The sequence below is a fragment of the Sturnus vulgaris genome, chromosome 6 (genome assembly GCF_052056855.1).
Source record: "Sturnus vulgaris isolate bStuVul1 chromosome 6, bStuVul1.hap1, whole genome shotgun sequence".
Taxonomy (NCBI): domain Eukaryota; kingdom Metazoa; phylum Chordata; class Aves; order Passeriformes; family Sturnidae; genus Sturnus; species Sturnus vulgaris.
Window position 1 is genome coordinate 45,050,368 of NC_142248.1, and position 13,560 is coordinate 45,063,927.

At 43.2% G+C, this 13,560-nt stretch overlaps 1 protein-coding gene and 1 long non-coding RNA gene across 6 annotated transcripts in view; both read right to left on the reverse strand.

The window, feature by feature from the left end:
• Window positions 1-13,560, reverse strand: part of LOC148223471 (uncharacterized) — a 94,871-nt gene that overhangs the window by 27,327 nt on the left and 53,984 nt on the right. The gene's annotated exons all lie outside the window — the stretch shown is intronic.
• FBXO34 (F-box protein 34) overlaps window positions 1-13,560 on the reverse strand; it is a 39,365-nt gene that overhangs the window by 23,402 nt on the left and 2,403 nt on the right. For all 5 annotated transcript variants that reach the window (XM_088166408.1, XM_088166407.1, XM_088166406.1 and 2 more), the window contains exon 2: window positions 2,277-2,355. The gene's annotated coding sequence lies outside the window, so the exon portion shown is untranslated. The remainder of the gene's footprint in view (window positions 1-2,276; window positions 2,356-13,560) is intronic.

The following is a 13,560-nucleotide window of genomic DNA, read 5'->3' on the forward strand; positions in this document are numbered from 1 at the left end:
CGCTGCAAGAGCAAACTACAGGGATAGTTAAGTTTTTCCCCACCACCAAAAACATCTGTTCCTTTTCTGAGTTCTCCAGACTTCCTTCCCCTTGACCATATCACAAAGCCTCTCTTTTCAGCAAGGCTGCCTTCTCGATAGTCCATCACCATTATCTGCTTGTTCTCTGCAGAGCAGCTTGAATCACTGGGTCTTGCAGAGCTTCCAGTCCTTTCAGCTCAAGGCCAGGATCTCAATTCAAGCATCGTGATTTACAGAGAGGGTTGTTAAAACTCTTTCCCTGACTCTTTTTTAACACTCCACAGTTTCCTGTCCTGGGAGGCAACCAAACTGCTACAAGAAATGCCAGTTTCTGTTAAATATCCTCAATTCCTGTGACACCGAGCGTTTAAAACAATTACGTTACTTCCAAATCTTGCACTATAACAGCTTTTATGCCACAAAGTGCAGAGATGAGCAAAAATTACTTTAGCACCAAGGAGTGTGAGTTGGTTATTTGCTGCATCTCACAGCATTTCTAGTTAACATTCAGGCTTGGCACAACCCACCATCCGCTCGAGCACACAGCACAATGTCACCCCTCAAAACCCCACTGTTCAACCTAAAGGCACTTTTTAATTTTTTTTTTTCTTTTCCAAGGGTGCATCAGCTGCTCACTGAAAGTGGGAATGCTTCATTTAGCACACACACACACACTTGTTAAACTGCTCACAGCATGCAAATAAAACACTGCATTGTGCAAAAGTCATTCAGTCTCCCCATCCGTAGATATGAGCAATGGAACCGCGGCCAGGAAAGAGAAACTTGGAACAACATGCAAATATTTCAGTCCCTTATTCCCAGTATTCACATCCCAGGCTAAAGCCCACAGCCCTGTCATGCTGAGGGGTGACCATGTTTGAGAATCTCCCTGTGCAATGGGTGGGAAAACGAGCATTATCTGTCTTGCCCCTGGACTGCACCCTTTTATTTGTAGTTATTACTGCAAACTGCCTTTTTTTTCCAGACAATGGTTGTGTTATTATAGGTACCTTCATGCCGTGCCAAAGCACATACACACAGCAATTCAGAACAATCAGCCTTGTTTTCATGGGAGCAAAGGTTGCAGCCAAATGAAATGGGTGGAGATCACATTAAACAATCTTGGAATCTGCTAATAGGATATAGGAAAATGTGACCATAATGCAGATGCGGAGTTCCCCTTTCACCTTCCAATGTTATGGATAAAATAAAAGCTTTGGAAAACCAATTAAACTGTTTGAACAACATTAAGCAAGTCAAAATGTTCTCAGGGTGCTTACAAGACCACTGAGAGGTTCTTGAAAATTAAAACAAAGCAGCGCCCGTTCAAAACTCTGAAAGCTGAGAGCATTTCCCCACTCCTGAAACAATGATTTCTTCCACCACCTGTTTTAAAGATAAAGGAAACCTGCAAGTCATCTGCTTCTCCATGGCAAAGAGAAGCTCATCAAGACAACTGTTCCTGTCTTAGAGACAGAATCAGCCCCTCCTCTAAGTGGGGAATTTTCACACTGAGGCACCTTGGTTGGTCAGCTGTGACCTGCATTCCCCTTGTTTGCTTTTGAGATGTGCATTAGTCAGCTTTCTCCTCCACAAATCTGATTGTGCCTCTGCATGATCGTGCACTGAAGTCATGTCCTTGAGCGTGTGACATCAGTCTGTTGCCATGGCAATGCACAGGGCAGTCCAAAATTCAGTATTATGGCATCACTGCGGGATCAGACAGCAGAACAAGCCAACGCCTGAGAGCTGGTTAATGCAGCACGAACGGCCAAAGACATTTCAATCTAAATGTTAAAGTGTAACTGCACTTCATCACAATACTCTTCATAAATATGCCTAGAAGCCTCAAGAAAGACAATCCAGAAGGTCACTGAATTGAAGAAACAGGCAAACCATCATGCATCACTAAAAAGAAGGGCAATATGTTTCCAAGGATGGCCACCAAGTATGAAGAAAGCTTAGTTCAGCTCTCTGAATAGAAACCACCATCTGTTCCTAAGGCAACACCAGAGCTGCCTGAAGACATCATCCACAGAGAAACAGGGATGGCCCCTCAGCACCCCAAACCAAGTGTTAGGTTGCACCCAGTCTTTCTGGGAATCAGAGACTGGAGGATCACAGCACTGCCAGCCCTCTCAAAGGGATAGCATTACATAAGACACAGTTCTTCACTTTCAAGCTTTGAAGCAAAGATCAGTGCATCATTAACCCAACCTGTAATGAAGCCATGTAGGTAAAAAAAAGGGTGGTACCTTCCAAGAGCTGTTACTCCATGTAGGGTTAGACATTACAGTTCTGTAGGTTCCTTGCACAGTCACGAGAATGGCATTTCTGAAGAGCAAAAGGGAAGGAAAAAGGAAATTAGTGACACAGTAACGGTGTTAACAACCACTACCCAGCTCCTAAAACCCAAAAGATCCGGTTTGCCCAGAGCAAAGGGCACAACCCATGCACTGCTGACGTGGAGAACCACCAATTCAAGTCTTCAGTGCTGACTGATCGAGTGCACCCCAAAACCAGCCCAGCAAAACTACAGGTTGGCTGGGCAGAAGCCAATTTGGCACCATGAGAGCCCAGGGAGCACAGACAGAAAGGAGGGACCACAAAGCCCCCAGAAGCCACAGCAGACCCCTTTCTTTACCTGCTCCTCTGTTCCCATCAAGCACACACATTTTGGGCTCTGGGTGTGGATTCTCAGGGGCTGCTCTGACACCCAAATTCCTCAAGCCCCTGGAGTGGCACTGCTGTTGTACTCAGTTTCTGTGTAACCCAGCCCCTCCCCGTACGCTTGGCTGGTTTCATTTTGCCTCCTTCCGCTTTCCCTTATTAATCCACGCGTCTCCAATAACTCAGTCAACACTTCCTTCTGCAGAGCTGACCTCCAGCCTTGCCACAACCCCAGACGCACCCAGAGCTTCTTAAAACTGCCATTAACGAGGCACATTTCACCTTCTCCACACGGATGTAGCCCTCGCCCACTTCTACCCCCTCCACCCATGTCCCTGGCTGTAATTACCCCATCCCTCGTTATCTAATACCCAACAGAAGCCTCAGGGCTGAGAACCACTGTTTGTTTGGCTCTGCAGTGTCACACACCCCAGTGGTGTTGTATAAATAAATTCCACAACCTGTTTGAGCCTGAGTTTGATCAAGACTTGAATTACTCCAGTTTCCAAGTGACTGCTGCAAATACCTTCGCTTGCTTACACAATCGGCCACCAAAGCAGCTCCAGGGCCAAACACCACGACAGCCAACTGCTCCCATGGACCACAACTGCACAGAAAACAACTCCAATCCCCCTACTTTAAAAATATAAATTGCAGATTATAAAAGGGATGAGACAGGCAGAAGCACACAGCACTCTGAAATGTGCCTGCCTGTCACCTGAAGGACAAGTTCCACGTGCTGGTGTCACCTCTCAGCCACCAAAGCACCCAGGCTTTGCCACAACCCTTAACACTCAGCAGGTTACCCAGTCACAAGTCTGAAGTATCAGGGAGAATGAGATTCTGGAAGCAACTTTGAGCCAAATGCATTTCAGAGCAAAATAAAGCCAGCAGGCTTCATCTCCATGGAGCTCCTGCAACACAACATAGGCTGAGCAAGTCACTCAGGGCAGAGGTCTTTCTTATTAAGTACCTAGTAAATTCAGATTAAAGTCAGACAGCTTTTCCCCCTCCCTCATATAAAAATCAGATACTATCCAGCCCCGAGGAATCAATCCAGCTTCTGCAATGAGGAAAACCTGCTCACAGCTACATGACACCACACACAATCCATGGGATTGTGGCCCTTCAGGTACTCATTAAAAACGTTTTCCCTACAAAAGCCTCCAGTAACAATTTGCCTTCAACTCATTTTCTGCAGTGAAGATGGATGGTAACTAAGTATTGGATATGGAAGCATGTGAGAAGTCCCAGTGCAGCCATCCCAGGTCATAAACACAGCAGTGTAATCCCATGGACATTCACCAAGTACCCACCTGCTCCCATGTGCTGATTCCAACATCAGAGGGGCCATCAAACCCCAGGAAGATAGGAAGGAAGCACTGAGGCACTCTAGGACCATTAAAAGGCAAACAGAAGCCAGAGAAGAGCCAAGGCTGGGTGTGTGTGATGGTGTTTACAGGTAGAGGAACTTTGCCCACTCACAGGAAGGAGCTGTGCTTTGCTGATGCTTCCTGACTACCCAGCTGAACCTCCTGTCCATAGTGAGTCCCTTTCCACCTGGATTACCCTTGGAGCACCATGAAAGATATCACAGCCCATTTCTTGGCTTCTTTTCCCTACAAAGTCAAGGCATCCAACCTCTTAAAAAGGCAGCATGGCACCTGTGCTCCCACATGAGACTCGCATCCTAAAACATTCTCCTAAACAAACCATGAGCAAAGAGCACAGTGAGTCAACATCCCCAGCAGGTGAGGGTCAGGCAACACTCCAGGCTTGAAGTTTGGACACTTTAAACACTCCCCATTTTTATTTAGGCAATAACCAACCTGCCAGCCTCCTGTTCCTGCAACATCAGTGACTAGAAAGGGATGCAGGAGTCTGATCAGCTACAGACTCTCAGGAAAAATGCATTTTTCCCCAATATGAATAAATAAATACCTTTCTTAATGGAGAAGGTGATGCAGTTCATCTCATTAAATAAGTCACTCTGTTCTTATCAAAGCATGGATCCACTACAGTACACAATGCACAGGTTGGTTTGCAAAGTGTGTTTGGGCCTTTCCCTTTGAAAGCCACCCTAAAAACGTAAGCCTTAGTTAAGGGGGCCTTGTACTCTTTGTTCCTTTGAAATTCACACCACTTCACCTTATTTATCCCCAGAGCTTAATGCTGCAGTTGGATCCACACAATCAATCCCATCACCCAAGTTACAACCAACACAATCAAGCCTGAACTTACAAGACTATGAACTTTTAGGAAGTACATTACATTTTCTTTCCCAAAACATTTAACCTGCTAACAAATACCTGTCTTAGTGCATTACCACCCTCCCATTGTCCTGGAGTGAGTTAGCAGCAAAACACAGGGAGAGCCAAGCACACTCTGCCTCCTGGCCAAGCAGAGCCTGCAAGAACAGACCCCCTTTGGGGCAGCAACAGTTGAGGTCAATTTAATGGGAAAACAAACTACTTTTCCATTCAAATCCAAAGCAGAGACAAAGAATTTTATGTGGCTCACATTGCACATTCACATTGCACAGTCAGCTGTCTTTTTAGGAACGGATCAGATTTAATGGTTCTGTGGCAGTCCAGAAAAAATGAGCCTGAAGAGAGTTTAAGGTTTGGCCAGTACTGCACTGTGCAAAGTCCAGGCACTTGTCTGAGGTGCTCTTGTGGCCTCAAATTGGTACCTTAAAGTCATCACCATCAACAGCAGTTCCAGGTATTTTAGGAGGCCCTGGCACAGGGTGCCCAGAGAAGCTGTGGCTGCCCCTGGATCCCTGGAAGTGTCCAAGGTCAGACTGGACAGGGCTTGGAACAACCTGGGATAGTGGAAGGTGACCCTGCCCGGGGGAGGGTTTGGAATGAGATGGGCTTGAAGGTCCTTCCCAACCTAAACATTCTGGGATTTTATGATTTCCCAGGGTTCGGCCTAGAGTACAAATTAACTTTTACCCCATTTCAAAGAAAGGCAACATCTCTCTCCCAAGCTCTGCCTGATAATTCTCTTTTGAATTTAACACCATTTCTACACCAGAGAACCAAAATGAGGCAATGCTTCAACGTGACCACCCTCACCACGGGGACTCGTATTCTGAAGCAGCAGAGATGTGCTCAGGCTCTTTCACTTGACTATTTCAGGGCCTAATGCAGACAGAGAAGCTAATTAACATGTATTGCTATGGAAAGGAATATAATCCAAACCTTCGCTGGTTTATATCTAAACCCTCTGAGACATCTAATGTCAAAGCTAAACAGATCTTCACCTGGCAAACATTTGGAGAGCCTTCAACTGAAGCTTCCAGGTAAGGGAATGCAGTACTTTAGGATATTTTTGCTACATACACTGGGGACATACCTCTAACACAAAGCCCAGAGAATCATCATGACAGCTGCAAAAACAACTTTGTCCTGGCTAACATTCACATAACGAAATTACAGTTTCACTCCAGGGAAAAAGGAAAAAGCACTTAAGTTTTGTTTAGATTGAAGTGCTTCGAGCCACACCACTTATCTGCTATCAGAGCAGATTGCAGGGCTGCTCCAATGATTATTCTGTAATGAAGTAACTGGAATTGGAAGGTATGCAATTAGTCCTATCTCCTCCTCCTCTGCCACCCCCCTATCAAGAAGAAAACCAGCACAGACGTTATCACCTCTCCCTGGAGCTCTGCTACCCTCACCACTTAAAATACCCACAAAGCAAAGTAGGGCTGTCACTTACAAGCTGCTAACAAGCCTGGCTTGGTCCTGACTGGCAGCAAAGGTGATATTCTCAGCATCCCTCCAGGAGAAAGTTACAGGGTTACCTAATGGGATGCTTTCTCAGGTACCCACACACATCTATATTAAGCTTAACATGCCTGCATTTAGCTATTTTAGTAAAAGCAAACCACTTTTGAGAGGGGAAAAAAAAAAACAAAAAAAAAAACCACTGCTGTTCCTAGTAGCTTTAGGTTAAAGCATCTCTCACTAATCCTCCTGGGCATGACCACTGGTAAGTGAATATATTAAACTCAGGACACAGGTATCACTTACTGGCACTCTGGGTAGTTTTACTGACTCCAGCCTGGCTCATTTTACCTGGGTCATTTACCCTTCCTTCCCCTAAAGAGCTGTGCTTTATGTCTGTACAGTGGTATATGCAGCTTTCCCATAACTGCAGCTAAGAGATGGAAGATGCAAAAAGGCCCCAGACAGGCCACAGCCAAATGGAAACTCAGTGAATCCCTGATTCCAAACTGCAATTCTGAGAAAATATAATCTGACATTTATTCAGGCTCAAAAGATCTCTCATCTCTTCCCCTCCACCCCAGTGATACCCGTTGGTCTAATTAAAGACAAGGCTTCTCTCAGCAGCCTCTGCCTTACATATATTCCAATAAAGTCACTATCTGTGACCCAAGGAACACAGGGGAGAGCTAGGGGATAGGGGGCATTCTCCAAATCCTTAAAATAAAATAAAAATGTAAATATTAAACTAAAATAACCTTACAACCACCATTAAAACAACATCAACAAACCTGCTCTGTATAGGTCCACAAGAGATGCAAGAAATTTCACTCTGAATTCATCCAATTGAGTGAATTTCACTCAGTTTTTAATTGTTCCTCGACATTTTCCTACGTTCTTCCAAATTTCTTAAAAACATTTTCCCAAAGAAAATCGGCCATCCCTGCAGGATGCACTGGTGCCTTCACTTTGTTGGACTCAGTCAGGTCAGGGATGAAGCAGTGTGACCCTCACAAAATCCATACACAACCCTTTCCTTGCTCCATACATCTACTGATCCAAACGAGGAAAAGGGCTAAAAAAAAACCAAAAAAACCCACCCTTTTAAGGCAAGAAGAAGGCGGCAGAATGCTGCAGAGACATTTGCTACAAAGGCATGTAAACTACTGCTCTTTATCCTACAATTTACCCCATGGCCTCCAGCTGACACATCAGCTGACACCATCTTAACAACCCCATAAGTAGCTAAAGCTGAACAAAGCAATCATTAGAAAAACTGGTTTAGTCCACTGCTGGTGGCATCCCATGTCCTCTCCATGGAGGAAGCATGACTCAGGCTGCTCTGGGCTCCCATCCACAGCACAGGCTGCAAAGCTGCATTAAAAAGAGAATTTTCAGTAACTTGTACCAAAGTCACGTCTCCAACTCCTTCTGCTGCGAGACCAATTCGAAGCGAGTTGATTCATATTTTAATATGACTACATCTGCAGTCCTACTGCATCTAAAAAAATCCATAAGCACTTTAAGAGAAGTACAGGGACTTTTTTTTTTTTCTCCTTAACACCATGGAAGATGGATTCATTGCTATCAGTAATCCTCCCACAGCCCCAGTTTCCGAAGCAGCAGCAGATTCACAGAGATTTCAGCCCCAAAACCAAGCAGTCTTTGCATCACTTCATTCATCTGTTTATTAAGATAAAGTTACCTCATTAAAAAAAGTAGTAGAGTGTCATCCTTTTTTAGAGAGAAAATTAAGCGAAAAAATGCAAGGAACTAACAGTCTGTCCCACATCTGCTGGCAGGTGCCCTGACAGTTAAATTGAGGTGTATAAACCCATTTTCAGGCAACAAGATTTCCTTAACAGTGGGGTTTTTTTAGAATTCCCTTATCAAGTGCCTGACACTTGTCTCAAGGTACCATGCCTTGCATGCCCTCATTGTTTATCAGGGAATCCTCCCCAGCACCAGGACAAGTACAGGAGGTCAGGAAGGAAAATGAATAGGAAAAATCACAGTAGATATCATGGAAAAGCAAGAGCTGCCTTTTAGCAGGAGAAGAAGAGGCAGTTTTGCATGAACATTTACAGGGAACTTGTCTCAACATCAGGAGTCGGGGTGGGAGGAAGCACAGATCTGAAGACATAAAAACATTAAGAGATCCAAGACGAGCAAAGGCTTCATGATGGAAAGGATTTTTAGACTTTGCAGTAAAGGTGAAGCTCAATACAAAGACCTCAATGAAGAGTTTCATAAATGAAAAGAGAGCTGGGGTGCTCTGGAAGCACATGAACATAATCCACAATCCAACACAAGCCACTATCACTGATGCACAAGTCCTGCTTGAACCCAGGGTCCAAACTCTTTTTTTAAAATATAGCCTCCAGTATGACACATCTCAGAAAGCCAGACCACAGGCACAAACCATGAGCTTGTCTTTGAAGTACAGATACACCAGAAAATTACTTCACCTCCCTAGATGCAGAAGGGATAGTGCTGCCTTTGATGCTACAAGAAATTTTGGTCTTAAACTGCCCAAGGACTTCAAATTGCTCGTTGGGCTGCAGCGTGGCAACACCCAAGCCTACACATACACACGAACATAATTATGCCTGGTCTAGACTTGGGGGGAGTGAAAAAAAAAAAGAAAAAGTATTTTCAATGATGTTAGCACGCAAAGAAAATAATAGCACATACAAAGAAACCTCTAGGGTGACTTATGAAGAAGATTTTATGCTTGGCTTTCTGCCAATTAGAGAGGAATTAAAGAGTCTGGCAATATAACCCCGTTCATCCCGAGGAAGAAACTGCATTTTTAAGTGGTCAACGGAGCAAGAGGGATGAGAAAAGAGAGACAAAGACTCGGGAGTGCAACTGCACAGAGCAACATAGGAAGTTTCTGATGGTACTGAGACAGAAAGTGGGCACGAATAACTCAAATTTTAAAATTAATCCAGTCTATTGCCTCCAAAAGAAAATCAGCATGTAACAGCTGACTCCAAATGACAGCATTCCAATAAAGCAGACAGTATTTTTTGCTATAAAATTCCAACTGCTTCAATATTTTACAGATTATCTGCCTCCACTGACTGCCAACCAGCAAAATCAGTGAAAGGTGGAGGTCACAAAAACAAAAGCAAACCAAGTGGAAAAGGCATGGCTAGACACCTTGGGAAGCTGAAAATGTGTCAAAATACAGCTTTTGAGTAAGAAAGAACATTTAGTAGCTATCTGCAATGATTAATTTACTTCCAAAGTCTTTGGAGCTTAAAAATTCACATCATAAGACCAGCTTTTACCAGAATTAGGACCAGACTTGACATGCCCCAGTTTCCCCAAGGTTACTTTTGGAAATACATCTACTCTTAAAATATTTGAAGTGCTCTTCTCACACTGCAGAAGAGCAACCGTTAAACCTACCTTCTAATTTTACTTATTTAGAATTTTTTTTTTTTACAAGAACTTAACTTCAACACTTTTTTTATCTAAATGACAGAAGGAATTCTGTGTCACACTGCAGGTTGAAAGTTACTGGAAATGGCAGCAAGCTGCTGTTGCTTATGTAAAGTCATTGCAAGGAAAAGAAAAAAGAAGCTACTGAAGCTTTTAAAAATCAAACCCTGCAAAACACCAAAACCACAAAATGAACCAGAAGTATCTTAGGAGTTGCTAGGGATGTTTAAAGTTAATAAAAATTCTAAATTAAATGGCTGCCGCTTAGGTTTGCCAAAAAATTATGCAAATTTCCAAAGTTCATACATAGTAATTAGCAGAGCAAAAAGCAGGTCCCAAATAAGTGATGAAGTTAGCCTCGCTCTTATTTCTCCAGCAGATGGAATTAGCTATGTGTGAAGCTATTTTTTTTGCAATTGAAGATTAAACATATTATCCTGAATATCAATTTTGCAAGTAGAGCACATTGGATATTGCATTCATGGAAGCAGGAATATGCAAAAGCCAGCCTGAATCTTTCTTTTCCATCATTCTGAACGGGACACTGAAGAGCCTGGGGGAGGGTTTACATATCTAAGACTTCATTTTTCAAACTGATTGCTGACAACTTGGTTGAGACAAGCTCTCTCAAAGTACATTTAGAGTTAATAGTCCAAACAGGTTTTTCCAAAGAAAAATGTCTGCCTTGACTAAAAATACACCTTCTTGATGTGCTAATTGACAGATCACAAAAAGTCACCCAAACTGCAAGTCCAAACAACATGTGTCAGCAAAGGCTCCTGGGTTTGCCCATTACTTCTCCAAAACCTTGCTCACAGGCATACCCATCACATACTGTGTGATACAATTCACTTTTTCCATTCTTAGTATGGATTTGCCCCTTGCTTCACACTTAAAAAGTCACAACCTTCCCCTCAGCCTGCAGCTCTCCAGCCAGGGCTGCACCTCGTGTGTGCCCTTGACCAAAATACTCCACCTGTGCTGTATACCCTCAATTTAATTTCTCTGGAGCCCAGAGCTGCCCCACCACAGCAAGTTCCTCTCAAAGGCACTGAAATACCCAGCAATATTTCTCTGTTGTCAGGCTGCATTTTATCTTTCTTAGAACAGCACAAGCCATGAAGGCTCATATCAACACACCCCTCCAGTTTAGGGGGCACCACCCAGGAGCATCTCCCACTGCAGCAGCAGAGGCTTGGGAAGGTGCAGGGAAGGCAACCAAAACCAAGTTACTGCACTGACCACAAAGAGAGTGGATAAGCTTCTTTCATAAACACCAGCTTCCAAGCAGAAAACTGCTAAAAGAAGTAAAAACAAACTACAAGTCGCTTCCTACATGAATATTATTTTCAGGCAGCCCAGAAAAGATTTCTAGAATCTGTGTGTGTTACAAAAAGAACCCAAAACTTACATAATTAAACAAACATAAGCAGGAGAATGTAAAGTTTATTGCTAATTTCCAAGTCAAGTAAGTGACACCCTGGATTGAATACTATTAACCAAAATTGTGCAAGTTAAAAGTGGATGTACTGAAAGGAGCAGAAACCCTGCCCGCAACAAAATGAGAATTCTCTTACAAAAATACTTCTATGGCCAAATGAAACACAGAGTTTAAGTAAGAAAGCAAGCACTTACACCTATCGTGCTCTCCCCCTCTTCCTTCTCATCTAGGGAGTCTCATTTATCTCAAAGCAATCAAGAGAAAACACTTTGATTTTTAAAGTCAGAAAAGCTGCAGAAATTACAGCCCTGTCTGGCATGAACAAATAATATTTCTGAAATCAAAAGAAGATTCTCCAAGTTAAGGGAAGGGCAAAAACAGTCCTGAATAACTTACTTTGCATAGCCCAATTCCTGCCAAAACAGTTCTATAAATCCCATGGTAGTTCAGATAATTTCCATTCTTAGAGTAAAAAAAAAAAAGCTAGATTGAACATTAGCAACATTAATTGTGTGATATGACCTGAATGATGCAAGAACAAGTAGTTAAGTGAACCACAGCATCTACTGAATTTTTAATCACTAGTTGTTTTGCTGCAAGGCAGAAGAACACTGTACATCAGCTTCCAAGCACTGCATGGAATGGCACATTAGGACAGCAAGATTTTAACTGGCAGGAATTCTGCCTCCCTGCTACCCAAATGCCATCACTTCACTGTGAACTGCAGACAGAGCAGCTTCTAAAGCAGGATTATTTTTTAATCACACAGAAAAAACCCCCAGCACTATTTTCTGCACCCCAAGATACCAGCCGGCCATTTCTAATTTTTTTTTTTAAGCTGACAGTTCATTAACAGCCACTTATACGTCCCTCTGTAGTGTATTTCTACTCTCCAAACAGCTTTAAGCAGTCATGTGGCTGCCCAGCAGCAACTTGCTACCAAAGAGGTGGCTGAACCTGGGATGTGTAGGAAGGTGATCTATGTAAACATTTCTATTAGCCCTGTACTGCACCAGGAGGAGCAGCTGCAACATGTTGGGGCACACCCGAGCTAAATTTAATCCATCTCTCCCTGACACCCATTACAATGACGCTGCAGACACCCAAATTTGGACAGCCAGGTCATGGTAGCACTGATGCTCATCCTGTACCTACACCAGACAGTCTTGCAGCAATTTCTCTGTGTTTGATACTCAAAATAGTTAAATAAAATAAACCAACCACCATGCCTACAGTGGTAAATACAGCTCCAGTTGTGCTCTAGGCATAAAACTGCAATAGCAGGATTAGCAAGTGATACAGCAGATATTCTCCTTCCACAACAAAGAAAAAAAAAAGTTATTTGGGGAATAAACACTAAATCCACAACTACAATGTGAATTCCAAACACAAATCCCACAATTACAGGCAGAATCTGAACTGTGGACAATTACTCTGTTTCATATTTTAGGGGTGAAAAAAGGACATTTGAAAAAAAAAAATAAAGGACAACATTCCTACATTAAAGAAAGATTGTCACACTGACTTTAATGACTCTAAGTTTAATAAGTTAATAGAATCAAAATAGCTTAGAAAACAAAGCCAGTAAAATATGGTACAAATAAAAATGGAGCAGCCAGACATACCAAAGCAGCATTCCTGTGCCCTCCTTCCTGCAGAGCTTACAGAGCTGGGAAGAGGATCTCTAACCCATAACTTTCCCTAAACCAGTATTTCCTTCAAAAGCTTAACTCTATGGATAAAAACATCCAGTGATAAATCCAATGGCCAAATCATCCAAAAGAGACAAAAAAATCCCAGCAGACAAGGGCAAGAAAGATGCTTCCCAGGCTATATCATCTTTCACGATAGGTTTAGGATCAGTCCTGTGTTTTCCTTATAGGCTCAACCATCAGGTCCAAGAAAAGCTGCTCTCTTCTCTGAAAACTGGTATCAAACCTGCAAGGGGAATATTGAAATATGCCCTGTCTGCTGGGAATACAAGAACCTCTGTGTGAGGATTATACCAAAACGCTGCTTTGGGCACTGAGAAGTGAAAATAACACATCGTGATGAAGGTGTTGACACCTGGAACCTCAGGGAGTGTTCTTACCCAGGCAGCACCGTGCATCCACCACACAGTGCTCACCTTCACATCACCCAAACCTAACCTGGCACCTCCACACCCCAAAACCACAGTCCTTCCTGACACGGGAGCTGCACACCAGTATGTGCACACTGTGATGAACACCCACAGCACAAGCT